Raw genomic sequence first — 13694 nt, 5'->3', positions numbered from 1 at the left:
TGTGAGGCATTCTGCAGTTACAAAATTATGCCTTCCTGGAATTCTGACTTCATAACAATGGTACCTCAAGAATAAGAATCCAGCTACCAGGTTCTTCAGCAGGATTAAAACTACTTCCAGACAGGCACTGCATCACATGAACTTGAGTTTACTGGATAATTAATCAAAATCAAGTTGAAGGGATTCCTCATTTATCCAATTGTTACTTTATTCATATATTAATGTCACCTTGCCCTATTTCAGAAAACCCCTTTGGACTTTTCCCTTTTCTCGCCAGGATGATCATATGCAACTCATCTGTATTCAAAATCATTTACAATGTCAGACTGCCACTGACCCATCTTTTATTCTGGTACATTTCTCTCCTACCATCACTCACCTAGTGCTTTCTTTCTCCTACCGTCTTTTCCTTTATCCCCTTGATTTTTCTTTCTGTATCTCACATTCTATTACCTCACAAAGGTCTCTGTTTCTGCCCATCTCTCTCTCCTTTCTCTCTCTCTCTCTCTCTCCCTCCCTTTCTCTTTTTCTGAAGCAGCACTCTCTGTGACTCAGATTCAGTGATGTCCTCCAACACGCCACCGCAGGTTTGGTATTCTGAGTTAACAATAAAACCTTGACTCTGAGGTAGAGTTAGAGGTTTCCCACACAGACTGTGGTCATGGAAAAGGCACTATGACCAAGTTGGTAAATTGTAATTGTATTTCTCTTGAAGGGGGATGGTAAGGAGGTTTTAATGGGAGTCATATTTCCTTTACCAAAGGTCCCTACCTAAACTCTTGCAGACATTATTTTAAAAAATATGCTTACCTTGCTATCAGATAATTTTTTAAAACCTTCAAACATTTTCTATAAATTCAGGTGACAGGCAGTAAATAAACACATGACAAAATAGTTATAGTTATTCAGGAAATCCTTCAAAGTGTTGGGGTGCCTGGGTTGAGCATCCGACTTCGGTTCAGGTCTTGATCTCCCAGTTCCTGAGTTCAAGCCCCGCATCAGGCTTGATGCTCTCATCCTGTCAGGGTGGAGCCTGCTTCAGATCCTCTGTCCCATTCTCTCTGGCCCTCCTCCACTTGTGGTCTCCAATAAATAAATAAATATATTTTTTTAAATCCTTCAAAGTGTTGAGAGGGGAAGAGGTGTTGCAGAGCTTGCTTAGTGGACTCCTACAGAATGGGGGTAAGGCTGGAAGCCAGGCAGTCTCCTGGACCCTCTGCTCCTCTGGCCCTCCCCTGCTTCCTTATTCACCTCACTCTGCAGGCCGTCCTTAGAAGTGCCCTGGATATTGCAGCCTAGATCCTGAGACAGGGAGCTGGGGAAATCACAGTCCTTGCCCTTGGGGTGTTTCCAATATGACTAGTAGATGGATCAAAGGGTCCCCTCCATAACCCTGTGGTCAATTATTAAACACATAAAAATAGAATCTTCTCACATCTTGGTTTTCTAACAATAAAAACAAAAGTAGTATATATATATTATATATATATACACACACATATATAATATATATACACACACACTTTATTTTTTCACAATAGCTGTGTTATTTGGGCTCCAAGAATCAGTGATCTGTATTTAGAATACAAATACAGAGGCTTTTTATTATCAAACAGTTATTTTTAATCCAGGAGTTACTTTCACTTACACTCTGGGTTTACTATTTATAAAACCAGAATATAATTTAAGAAATCTTAGTGAAGTAAGGATTCGTATAAGTTATGGTGGTATATGGTGAACATCTACTACAGTATGAGCAGGAAAATTTTCCTATATTGCAGATGTAAGAAAGATGTGAAATCTTGAAAAAAATGTATTTGGTGAACAGCTCCTGGGTATGTGGGCCAATCTCAGCCAATTAGAGGCTATTCATTAAGACCCAAAAAGTGTTGCCTGGGTAGCAGATTAATAATGGCACAGACCTCTTTCAGGTTTCATGACAGGGCCCATTCTTTGCCAAATGTATCACATTTGAGAGTCTGTAGCTTGTTAAGTGTATTCATTAGAAAAAATAATTATAATTTCCCAAGTTTTAGGGATTACTTCTTAAAAAATTCTCCACATTCCCTCTAAACTCCAATATCCTAATAACTTTACAATATAAGATAAGAGTCTAATTTCACTACCTAGTAACTCTTTAGGAAAATGTTGTATTTACTGTGTTAGCAAATGATTTGGTAAACTTGGAATGCTGCTCACCACCACAGCCACAATTTATACTCTTGCTTCCTGAATTTCTCTCTTCTCCCGCCTGTCTTCCCTTTGTCTAAAATAAGGGAGCAGGTTAAGCTAATTCCCGGGGGAGGGGGGGGGGATTTGGAACTAGCTTGGTTCTCTGCTCCAAATTATCCTTTCTTTTTGTCCCTCTCCTCTCTTTCTTCCTTCCCTGACTTCCTCTCTTCCCTCTGTCCCTTTGCCACAGTGACATCATCACCATGAAACTTTCCTGTCACTGTCCCACATAACCTGTCATACAGGGTACTAAGCACCAGGGGAAGGACAACAAAAGCTTAGCACACCTTCTCTGCCCTCCAGGGATTGGCAGCTTAACCAAGGAGACCAAATGTGCACACTTATCTTCTACCCTACAAACATTTATTGAGTGCCTACTATGTGCCAGGCTCCGTGCTAGGTGATAAAAAAACACAGACCCCAACCTAACGATAACTACCAAAATAAAGTAGTTGATACAGCAAAACATAGTAATCACCAAACGTCTTAGGGGGCAAAAATGTTAGGGAGGACCAGAAGAAAAGGTTTCAAATTGAAGAGATCATAGAATCCAAACAGAAAAGATACCGTGGGAAACTGTCGTCCTAACTCCATGAATATTGAAATCTGCTCTATATAAATTTGAATAGCTCTATGCCCCTTCTCTACCATATGTCAGCTAGCAGACATATGTTTGTGGCTTGATTTGGAATTGTGGGTACAGAACCGGAATCCAAAGGCCTGAGTTTAAGTCCTATATCTGTTCATTTCACCGGCATTAAATATGATCAGAAAATTAAATTTATATTGTAGATGTAACTATTATTTGTCCCTACAACGCCAAGTGATTTTGCTAACTTTCATTTCTTTGTCCTTTAAAAATGACATTTATTGGTCTTGGAAAAAGGGAATTATTGAGAAAGCAGATAATGGCATCATTTTTAGGAGTCTCTGTAGTACAACAAAACTAAAGGGTCTGTATTTACAATAATTAGCAGAACCAGAAAAGGAATTCCAACTGTGAATGTACTTTCTGACATTTTTCTTTCTCACAGATAGCTGGAAGACTACGTCAAATGACACATTCTTAAATACCACCACACCTATACACACTCGATATGTAAATACTGTGCCAGACACTATGTTCTTGACATATAGACAAGTTGTGGCTGTTATTTTTCATTCTGGCCCAGCCTCATTCCAATATTTTTTAAGGAGTCCTTTTATACTTTTCTAGCTAATTATTTAGCAAGAAATTGAGGTGGGGGGTTAGTCTCGAAGAAGTCCATTTTAATGTAATTGTCCTGGTGTTTAACACATCTTAGTATTTGTCATCTGTTCTTGCTTTGTGTTCAAACGGTTTTGGATATGATGCCCTTTAAAAAACAACAACAACAACTCTGAGGTATTGTGTAATACAGCGTGGCTTCATTGTAATGCAGAACGCATAGCTTCAAGTGTTTGCTACACTCTCCAGCCAGTTCCCTTCACACTGAAAATAGACATAGGGCCAATGTGAATGCATGCCTTTTTTTTCCCCCAGCTCCACTAATCTTGCAGCTGACATCTTAGCAAACAATTAAGCATTCAAAAAAGTTTAGGAAATTTAAAGCCAAATGGCCAGCCACTCCCTACTGATAATCTCAAAGTCACATATTTTGCCAAAAATTGCACCAAAGGAAAATGTGGTCACCTTAAAAGGACAAACTCAGTTATATCCAGCAGCAGAATCTCCTGGGCCAACCCAAGCTGGCTATTTAACTTACTAAATTATTTTTTTGTTATTGCGGTTGTTAGAAATAAAGACATTTGGGGGAAACTCAACAGAGCTTTACCTGAAATTTTGTCATTTACAAAACACTGTCTACTTACTTTAAAGAGACCTGTAAAAGCCACAGTGAATCCCTGCACAGCTTTCTTTATGAGATCATAGGGAAGAATGTAAAATATAAAAAGTTACTCTTCCAGTTCTAGAATTTTCCATTCCCAAAGGGGTTGTACAGATACCGTCATCAAATCCCAGTTTGGGAGAAGACAAGAAAGATTCTCTGTTCTTTGCTTTACAGTCATAATGCAACCTAAGAGTGTAACACAGAAGTACTTTTCTGGACCACAACCTGGCTGGTCCCCAGCCACCCCCCCCACCAGATTCTAGCCCCTCACACTAGGCTATATGATTCTAAAGGTCATTAATGAGAGTCTTCTAAGGGCACAGGTGTTTCTGGCCTTTCTCTCACATGTTAGGATATTTGACAATTCTCACCTCTCCACTTCCAAGACTGATCTATGCTACATGCTGCCCATATCTCCCACCCCAGCCTCCATCACCTGACTATTTTTCATGATCATGTCACAGTCAACCAAAGCCAGACCATCACTGCTGACAACCTTTCATTGGCTCCACTGCCTCTGGCATAAAAGGAAAATCACTGTTAGGGAATTCCAGCTCCAACCTTTCTGCATCCAGCAGACAGGTTTGGTCATTACTGAAACTACAAGAAGAGGGAGCATGAAGCACTTTCTAGATGGCTCTGCACACATGAGTGTATCTTTGTATAAAGTGGTGACCATGTTTTAATCACCTTTGCCATTTTCAAGCATGCCACTGCTTCTTTCCTCAAGAAGACTTTCTGTCTCTTCCTTCAGATATCAGGATATTCTCTAAAAGGTTCTTTTATCATCTGCTGGAGTCCTTGATGCCACCTCAGAATTTCAGTAGCATGTTACCATAAATACTAATTACCATTTCAGGCATCTATCTTTTTTCCCAGCTAAGTTATAACAAGGATCACAATGCCTGGGAAAGTAAATTCTTGGTATTTCAGAGAACTTTATTAATGATCTTTTCTAAAATCTATACCCTGAATGGAAGAACAAATACATAGATTCAAAATTGACGCTCTTGGGGTGCCTGGGTGGCTCAGTCGGTTAAGTATCCAACTTCAGCTCAGGTCATGATCTCGCGGCCTGGGAGTTTGAGCCCCGCATCGGACTCTGTGCTGACAGAGGCTCAGAGCCTGGAGCCTGTTTTGGATTCTGTGTCTCCTTCTCTCTCTTTCCCTCCCCCACTTGTACTCTGTCTCTCTCTTTCTCTCTCTCAAAATAATAAACATTAAAAAAAACACCAAAATTGATGATCTTGTAATGACCCTAAAATTTTGAGATGAAAATAACATTAAGAAAGAGTGGCATGTGGGATAAGGAAAGTGACTCGCTGGGTCTTCATGTTCTGGACTACACAATCAGAAATTAGCACCAAACTCGAGTGATCACCATATTTCAATCCTGACTCTGTCCATGGTCTTGGAGAAGTTGGTATCTCTTTACTTTCTTTCAGTTTGCCCTTTTTGGGAAAAGATCATTGAAATGTAGCTTTCCCAGAAATGTGGTGACACATTATAGTTTTGGAGAAGTACAGCCTATTTAAGTAATGGAAATCAGGCTAATAAAATGCTCTTAGTTATTTTCAGAAGGCATTTCAACAGAAACAAGATTGACTTACTGGCTTTGACATTGCTTCACCACATGACTACTTGTCTACCAAAATTTGAAGTTCTCAGTCTTTCCATGTGAGTCCTAATTCCTGTCAGTTGCTTAGTTAGTTCTTTTTCACGTTATCACTGAGAGAGAGCCTGTGACAGACGATCTAGCTTCCACCAATGTATTAAAAGATTTTATCTTTTTAAATCATTCTCTACATTCTGCATGTAACAATTTATTTGTGTTTTTTTTTTTTCCTCACAGAATACTTACAGAGCTCTAATGGCATTAGATACCCGACATTCAATAGGTTGGATGGCACTTGGTGGCACTGGCCTCCTAGTATTCAATGAGAATACTGTTTGGTTCTTTTTCATTTTAATTGCTGGAATGGCTGTGGATATAAGTTGCTCCGCACAAAAGGGTGACAAATAATGATGAAAGACACCAGAGTGCTCTCATGTGTGGCTTCGTCAAGAAGGAGAAAAGAGATTATTGCAGCTGAACTGATCACATGGAATTTGCTGGGCCTTCCTTTACCCTCCACCCCCACCCCCATTGCCACCATGTCCCCCAACTCAAATGCGGTTCTTATAGGCTAGGAAGGATCCAGTTGAATAACACACAAAAATTGATCCTATTAACAATGATCTTTAGAATGTTCAAGGACATAACGCCGCTTTTGTGAGGTTCCAACATAAGCATTCTCAAATCCTTAAAGGAGCAAATTGTTTCTGCTTCTTCTGTTTTCTTCCTAGGGAACTGTTGCCTCAAAACAGAGCTTCTCGTGGAGTTGGGGGGGGACGGGGGATGGGTGTGGCAAGGAGAACACAGGCCTCCAGTTTACAGCAGTGCTCACAGTCGGCCTTCCCAGCCACTGAGATGACACTTATTATTTTTAATTAACATTTTAATCCTTTAGAATCATTTAGTACTAGGCAAATATGTTAATGCTGCAAAATCGATGCCAAGAAAAGTGTCAGAGGAAATAATAGGTAAAATTAATTATTTTATGATCTACCAGGTTTTCAATTGTTCTTTTATTTAAAAAAAAAAAAAAAAAGCCATGATGACTCTTACAGGGAGAGTCAGCAATCTTCAAGGAAGGAATGAGTTTGTGTCCCAAACCACTGAACGCATAGATGTCTAGCAAAATCTGGATATTTCACCCCCTTTTTCTGGTGGCAAAGTGGCTTCTGTGTTAGGCAGCACTGGTGAAACCTGTGCTTCCGGCTGCCAGAGTAACTCCTTTTTCCTCTCCTCTCCCTTCTGTTACAGGGAATTGCCTCTGCTACCTCAGAGGTGGCTTTCCAAATATCGGTAGCCAGTGCCCTCCCTGGGCCCCTCTCCGGTAGCTCCCTGTCCCCTACTCTCTGCAACTAGCTTGCCACGCCCCCATGGCTATGGCCCTGACTATTGGCACTTGGCTCAGTTTCTCTGACACTTTTCTTATTTAAGCCATTAGAAGGTTCCTATGAAAGACTATGACTCATAATAGGATAAGTTACTTTGTGCATATTGCACAAACACACTTTAGCAATGGAATGCTAGCTGTTTCGTGTTCTGTTTTTGGGTCTTTCATGATAGAATCACACACACACATACACACACATACTCTCTTTCTCTCAATCTCTCATCTTCATTCCTAACCAAGCAGTTACTTGTAGGCATGTACACAAAACCCTGGGCTTTATAGTCATAATATGCTTCTGGTCATTACAGAATCCAGAGAAAATTCACTGATGACTACAGATAGGGTTATGGTTTTAAACCTCTCTCAATGGGTACTTTATGAATAATGCCAGTGGTGACAATTCTACGTTAAAGGAGAACACCAGTAATTAGGCCTTGCACACACATGTTAATAAATGACTTTCCGCTATGTCTTCCCACAATAGAGCTCCATCATTTCCACTGGGGAATCAGAGTCAGAGAAATGCTTTCCTTCATTAAATTCTACTCATTCTGTGTTGGCTTTTTAAGTTCTTCAAAATCTGGGCACCAGAAGGTTTATGTGGAAAAAGGGCAGCCTCTCTGCACCCCTCCCCAAGCTAACTTCTGAGAATAGGAAAAATGATAGGCCTTAATCATTTTCGCTAACACTAAGGTCTCTTTGTGTGACAATATGGCTTTCTATTGAAGGGTCCAACAGTGGGGGAGGATTCGCCTCTATGTACAGATGATGCCCCCAATGGCAGGCAAAATGAGGCTTAGTAGCTTAGGGCTGCAAGAATCTTTTTTTAAGATGAAAGGTGGATAATGAAGTAGTCTGATTAGAATTGAGGGTGGGGTGGTCTCTCAGATTTAAGAAAGGGCCTTCCCATCACACCCAAGTCCTCCTGGTTGTGTTGTGAGATGGTTTAAAAGCTCTCATAGGGAAGCCCCTGTTTATCCCAAATAGCCACGGTTCATTTCTGGAATGACCAATCTCAGGGTTTCCAATCATCCACTACAAATGATATTTTATGCTTGGAGAGCACATGTATGTATATGTGTATATATGTGTGTATGTATTACGTGTGTGTGTGTATGTGTGTGTGTATATATATATATTTGCTGATAATGAGTTAATTAAATAAGTTCTTTGCTTGTTGTCTTCATAATACATTCAGCCAAAGAGAAAAATTACAAATTAAGGGTCTGTTGTCGTTAATTAGACTTCCCCAATTTCCATAGCCTAAAGTAGGAAACATGGAAAGCCTTTGTAAATGGTAATAAACAAAAAGACAACGAAAGGTGTCATCATCATCCACGCTCACAGAGCTTTGGTGAGACACCTCTCTTTCTGAAAAAGAAAACCTGGTTTGTTGCCGAAGTTGATGCTGTCGTTTTAACAGGACCTTTCAACACTCAACACCTAATGGAGTCAATGGAAGTGGAACATTCCAGCAGCAAGTGCTCATGTAAGATTTCCATATGTGTTGAAGTTTCCATTTTTTTCCTACACACATACCAAACGACAACAACAAAAACACAGAAAATAAAAACACCCGTAGATCTGACTTCTTTAAAATCATTTTTATTGAAAGTGGGAGGGGCAGGGCTTCATGTCAGGAAAAGGCCTTTTTGAAGCCCCTGAGGAGGCCAGCATTTTCTTCTTCTGTCCCGTGTACAGTGGGAGGGAGATTGAGGAGTGTGAATGGGAATGGAAAGCACTGTTCTTTGTGCAGCTCACCCTCTCCTGATGTGGTATGTGTTCCAGGAAAGAGGACAGGCACTGAGACTAAACACAAAAATCAAAATGGACTTTGCTCCGCCTTCAGTAAACAGCGCGGCACAAAAGTGCATTGTGCCATGAGGTAACCGCTGAGATGAATGGAGTTGGCTGTCACAGAGGTGATTGTGGGGCCGGTCTCTATTGGATCACAGTCCGGGGCTGAATTCCTTTCTGGTTCATCAGGGTCTGTTGGTACCACAGGAAGTGTCATGATCCTTTTTTTCACTAGGGCCAGATGGTGTCCTTTTTGAGGCCTTACTAATGCCCAGTTTTCCACATGTAAAACTCCTGGGAAAATGACCTAACTCACAGCTGCTTAGTGAGGCTTGAGCAGATCTTTAGAAAGACTTCTGTCAAGAGCAAGAAGATTGTACCACTAGCAGGATAAAGGGGGAGGCTGTGGCCAGAAATGTATCAATTACAAACTATTTTTAAACTACTATCATAATTTGAATTGTGATTTGCACAATGTGTGTCTTCACAGGCAGTGGCTGTAAGGGTAGTTCACAAAAGCTACCAATTGCTCGGGATGCTGCTTGTTTTCTTAGCAGAAGTTTTACCTTCCTTGAGAGCAGATGGCTTGAATAAGAAGAGAAAATGTGGTCCAGAAGGGTCGGGAAAGGACAAAAAGTGAAAGATTCCCTGGATAGCTGCAAGAAGCCTGGGGAGAGGGGAGGGACCTTGGTGTTAAAAAGAGCTGGAAAAAAATGGAAACTTTTGATGTATGTGGGTTGTATTCACCCATGAATTGAATGATTCCCAAGGCTGGACGACTGCAGGTGTGATATTTAGAAGGCAAGACGCCTTTTTTATTAACTGACTTATACTGAGAAGGCATCCACATTGTTACAGGGGTCAGTAAGATTCCGACAGAAAGTTACTGTCGGATTTTTCCCCCACCCCAGAAAGCACTGGTAATAATTACCTTTGGGATAAAGGTACTTTGAATAGCATCTCTGAATCCTTGCTGATTTTTGTGTATTGAGTAGTAATTGATTCTTGCCTGTTTGTATATTTTTCCCTTTGTGGGAATTTTATCTCGATTGTTGTTTTCAACTTGTTTAAAGGGGTTCTTTCCAGCTGTTAAAGTTTACAGTACTCTTGTAATTAATTAATGTGTGACAATTGACAGATTTTTCACGGCACGTGTAAATGGTATGTTGATTTCTTTTTTAAAAAATCTAAAGCTGTGTAAAAATAGGTTTGTATTTTTTTATTCCTAACTGTAACGAAAACAATTAGTACCATCTCTCTGCAAGCAAGCGAGGCATCAAATAATAACCATGGCACCCTACTTCTCTAAAGTTACTTTTTTCAAGTCTGTAACGTTTATCCAAATTTGCCTAATTTTTAGGTCATAAAAATCTAATAATGGATTACTGGAGAGAAGAAGGAAAAATAATGTGAAACATTTGACATGTGTTTCAGCCAAGTGCCTCCTATTAAGTCCACTTTCCAGAAAGGTCTCATTCACATCTATTACTCCTAACAATAGCTGTGTAGCAAATGGCAGGTCAGTAACAGGAGAAGAAAGCAATACTTCTGTAATGTGTATTGTAGCTCGGATTTCTTAAAAAGCGTACAAGATGACGATTAGCTATCTTTACTGCTCAGAACGTGGAAAGGATCCATAATTCGTAGATTGTTGACTTCATTGTTTGTGAATACTTCTCAGAAGCTTGCCTCCCTTACTAACTGACTGTGGCTTATGCCAGGATGTGAACCGTCATACAATAAGGCAACATCCATAAAAACATTTTGGTGAGAGGCCACCAACCTCAAGGGATGACTGATATTTTGCTCAAGGGATACCTGTTTTGTTCACTCTGAAAATGGCCATCTCCATGGGGAACCTGCATTTGTACATTTAGGACACTAATCTGAGAGGGTAGGAGAGAAGAAAGTACATTCTCTGGTTAGCAACGAGCAGCATTAGAACAAAGAACTCAAAACTTTAATTAAAAGCATAATTTGTTTGTTTATTTGTCTTTAATTTCTCTATGAACAGTAATAGCTACAAATATAATTCTGCTGATTGGTGTGGGTCCCTTTTTTGTTTTAGAGGGAGAACGGACACAGGTACCCTGCAAACATGTAGGACCCATGTTGAACCGCTCACGAGCCCTGGAGATAGAACCAGGATTTCCTCCGCTGGGTCACTTACATGCAGCCGGGCTTTTAGTGAAAACTAGCCTTCTGTTTCCTTCCTTTCATGGGCACGGTTACATTTTGTTGTGGCACAAAGAAATCCTTCCCTCCCTTGTTCACAAAGCCCCACAGCACTGGCTTTCCTTTATCACTGCTCTTTTCTTTCTCTGAATGCTATATTTTTTTATTTACATAAGAATTCTTGTAAATGTTTTATTTACATACATATTCACTCATGTTGGATGAGTGGAAGGAAGTGAGAAAACCCTAAACCCAAAAGCTCATTTTTACAAAGACTAAAAACCATCTCTGTAGCTTTCAGTGTCCCAGAAAGTAACTCTAATCTTGCTTTTATTTGTCTTCATTGTTGAGTCTTACTTCATATCGTGGGTCAGAAACTCAGAGGGTTTTCGGTGTCTTTCCAAGCTTTAAGTTTGATGCTATATAGTTTTTTTCTGTGAAGATGAGGAAGAAGAGAAGGATATCATTCGAAGAAAGGCTCCCTGGATGTTGTTCAATTATTACAATGGATCATCAAAGAAAACAATAACTGTGTTGAGCCCATGTGAGTGACCATAAATAGCTTTACCTATGAATTTTTAAGACACGACTGATGGAAAGCAAAGGATATTCTTTTAAGACAATCTAAAACTAATCTTCAACATTGCTCATGATTTAAATAAATTCTGACCTTTTTAAAAAGAATATCCATTCAACCTACAGTTTGAAAATTTGAATTGGCCAGTACAATATTAATTTATAGCAGAAATTAGAGCATATTTTTTTCAATAGTATAACTCCAGCAGCCGGGGGTGGGGTGGGGTGGGGGGTGGGGCAGGGAAAGGCCTTGTTGCAAGTTTCCAAGTCATTTCTCAAACAAAAGATTTATTTAATCTTGCAAAAAAAAAAAAAATCTTCAGTTAGTTTTCATGGTGCAGAATGTACAAAACAAAATCTTCCCATTTTTATTTTTTTAAATGTTTATTTATTTATTTATTTTAAATGTTTTATTTATTTCTAGGAGAGAGAGAGACAGCGTGAGCAGGGGAGGGTCAGAGAGAGAGGCAGTCACAGACTGAAACAGGCTCCAGGCTCCGGGCTGGCAGTCAGCACAGAGCCCGACGCGGGGCTCGAACCCAGGAACCGCGAGATCATGACCTAAGCGAAAGTCGGACGCTTAACCGACTAAGCCACCCAGGCGCCCCTAAGTGTTTATTTATTTTGAGGGAGACAGAGAGTGTGAGCAGGGGAGAGGCAGACAGAGAGGGAGACACAGAATCTGAAACAGGCTCCAGGCTCCAAGCTATCAGCATAGAGCCCACTATGGGCCTTGAACTCAGGAACTGTGAGATCATGACCTGAGCAGAAGTTGGAAGCTTAACCTACTAAGCCACCCAGGCGCCCCTATGGTTGGGTCAGTACATATTAATTGGAGTTCGTATCGTATCCAGGTAAGTAGTTCAGATGTAGTAGTACAAAAAAAGACTGGGATGTAGACCCTTTTTAGCAAGATGTTTGTGGTATCCTTCGATGACAAGGAGCAGACACTGCATAGATTGGATAGACCTCCTAATATAGTATGCCAATCCCATCACACCCTTTTCTCTCCTTTAAGTGTTTTTTTAATTTTATTTTTTTATGTTTTATTTATTTCTGAGAGAGAGAGAGAGCGCGCGCGCGTGAGCAGAGAAGGGTCAGAGAGAGAGGGAGATACAGAATCCGAAAAAAAAGTCTACAGGCTCTGAGCTAGCTGTCAGCACAGAGCCCAACGGGGACTCAAACCCACGAACCGTGAGATCGTGACCCGAGCCAAAGTCAGACGCTCAACCGACTGAGCCACCCAGGCGCCCCTCTCTCCTTTAAGTTTTTGAAGATAAAAGGCTGTGTATACAATAGGAGTTCAAAAAAAAAAAATGTTAACTGTTGTTGATTAAGTTTTAGTATTGTCATTTAATGTGCCATTAAAATTTTTTTTTTACTTCAGGGGCATCTGGGTGGCTTAATCGGTTAAGCGTCGGACTTCAGCTCAGGTCATGATCTCTCCGTTCATAAATTCAATCCCTGAGTCGGCTCTGTACTGGCAGCTCGGAGCCTGCCGCCTGCTTCGGATTCTGTCTCTTTCTCTCTCTGCCTCTCCCCCCGCCTCAAAAATGAATAAACATAAATTTTTTAAAAATTTTGCTTGATTCATTCTTTACATTATTCCTAAAGAAGTTTGCAGCTGGTTTTATGTAATCTGGGATTTGGTTGGGGTTTTTTTGTTTGTTTGTTTTTTGGGGGGGCTTTTTTGTTTGTTTTATTTGGATTACTCTAGAATCTTTATATTAGTTCAAACTGTGAAACTGCTTTTAATTCATCAGAATTGCAGACATGTTATTCCAGTCTGGCTGGTGAAAGGGTCTGGAATCCACACCACCTACTCTAACTTTCAATCATGTATCTCTCATGTAGCGTATTCACCTGTAAGTTAGCTAAGAAAGACCGGCTGTGTATGCCGGTATCCCTATGACACGAACGTTATTACAAAGGATGGTGTTATAAATCTACAGAGTGTGCAACTAGAGGGAGATTTCTAGATCATCTAATAATCTCATTCTACATAAAAGAAAAGTTAAAGGAGAGAAGCATTTTATCTTAC

General features: G+C 40.2%; 1 long non-coding RNA gene across 1 annotated transcript; it reads left to right on the top strand.

Annotated features, from left to right (window-relative positions):
* The first annotated feature begins 515 nt into the window (after positions 1–515).
* On the top strand, positions 516–13066 carry LOC120245186. The gene is made up of 4 exons (XR_005531724.1): positions 516–587; positions 8529–8594; positions 11520–11621; positions 13041–13066. It is a non-coding gene; the product is annotated as an uncharacterized LOC120245186 (long non-coding RNA).
* Positions 13067–13694: the final 628 nt, after the last annotated feature.

The sequence above is a fragment of the Hyaena hyaena genome, unplaced genomic scaffold (assembly GCF_003009895.1).
Source record: "Hyaena hyaena isolate Hyena2069 unplaced genomic scaffold, ASM300989v1 scaffold_408, whole genome shotgun sequence".
Taxonomy (NCBI): Eukaryota; Metazoa; Chordata; class Mammalia; order Carnivora; family Hyaenidae; genus Hyaena; species Hyaena hyaena.
This window is presented reverse-complemented; position numbering and strand designations above follow the sequence as displayed.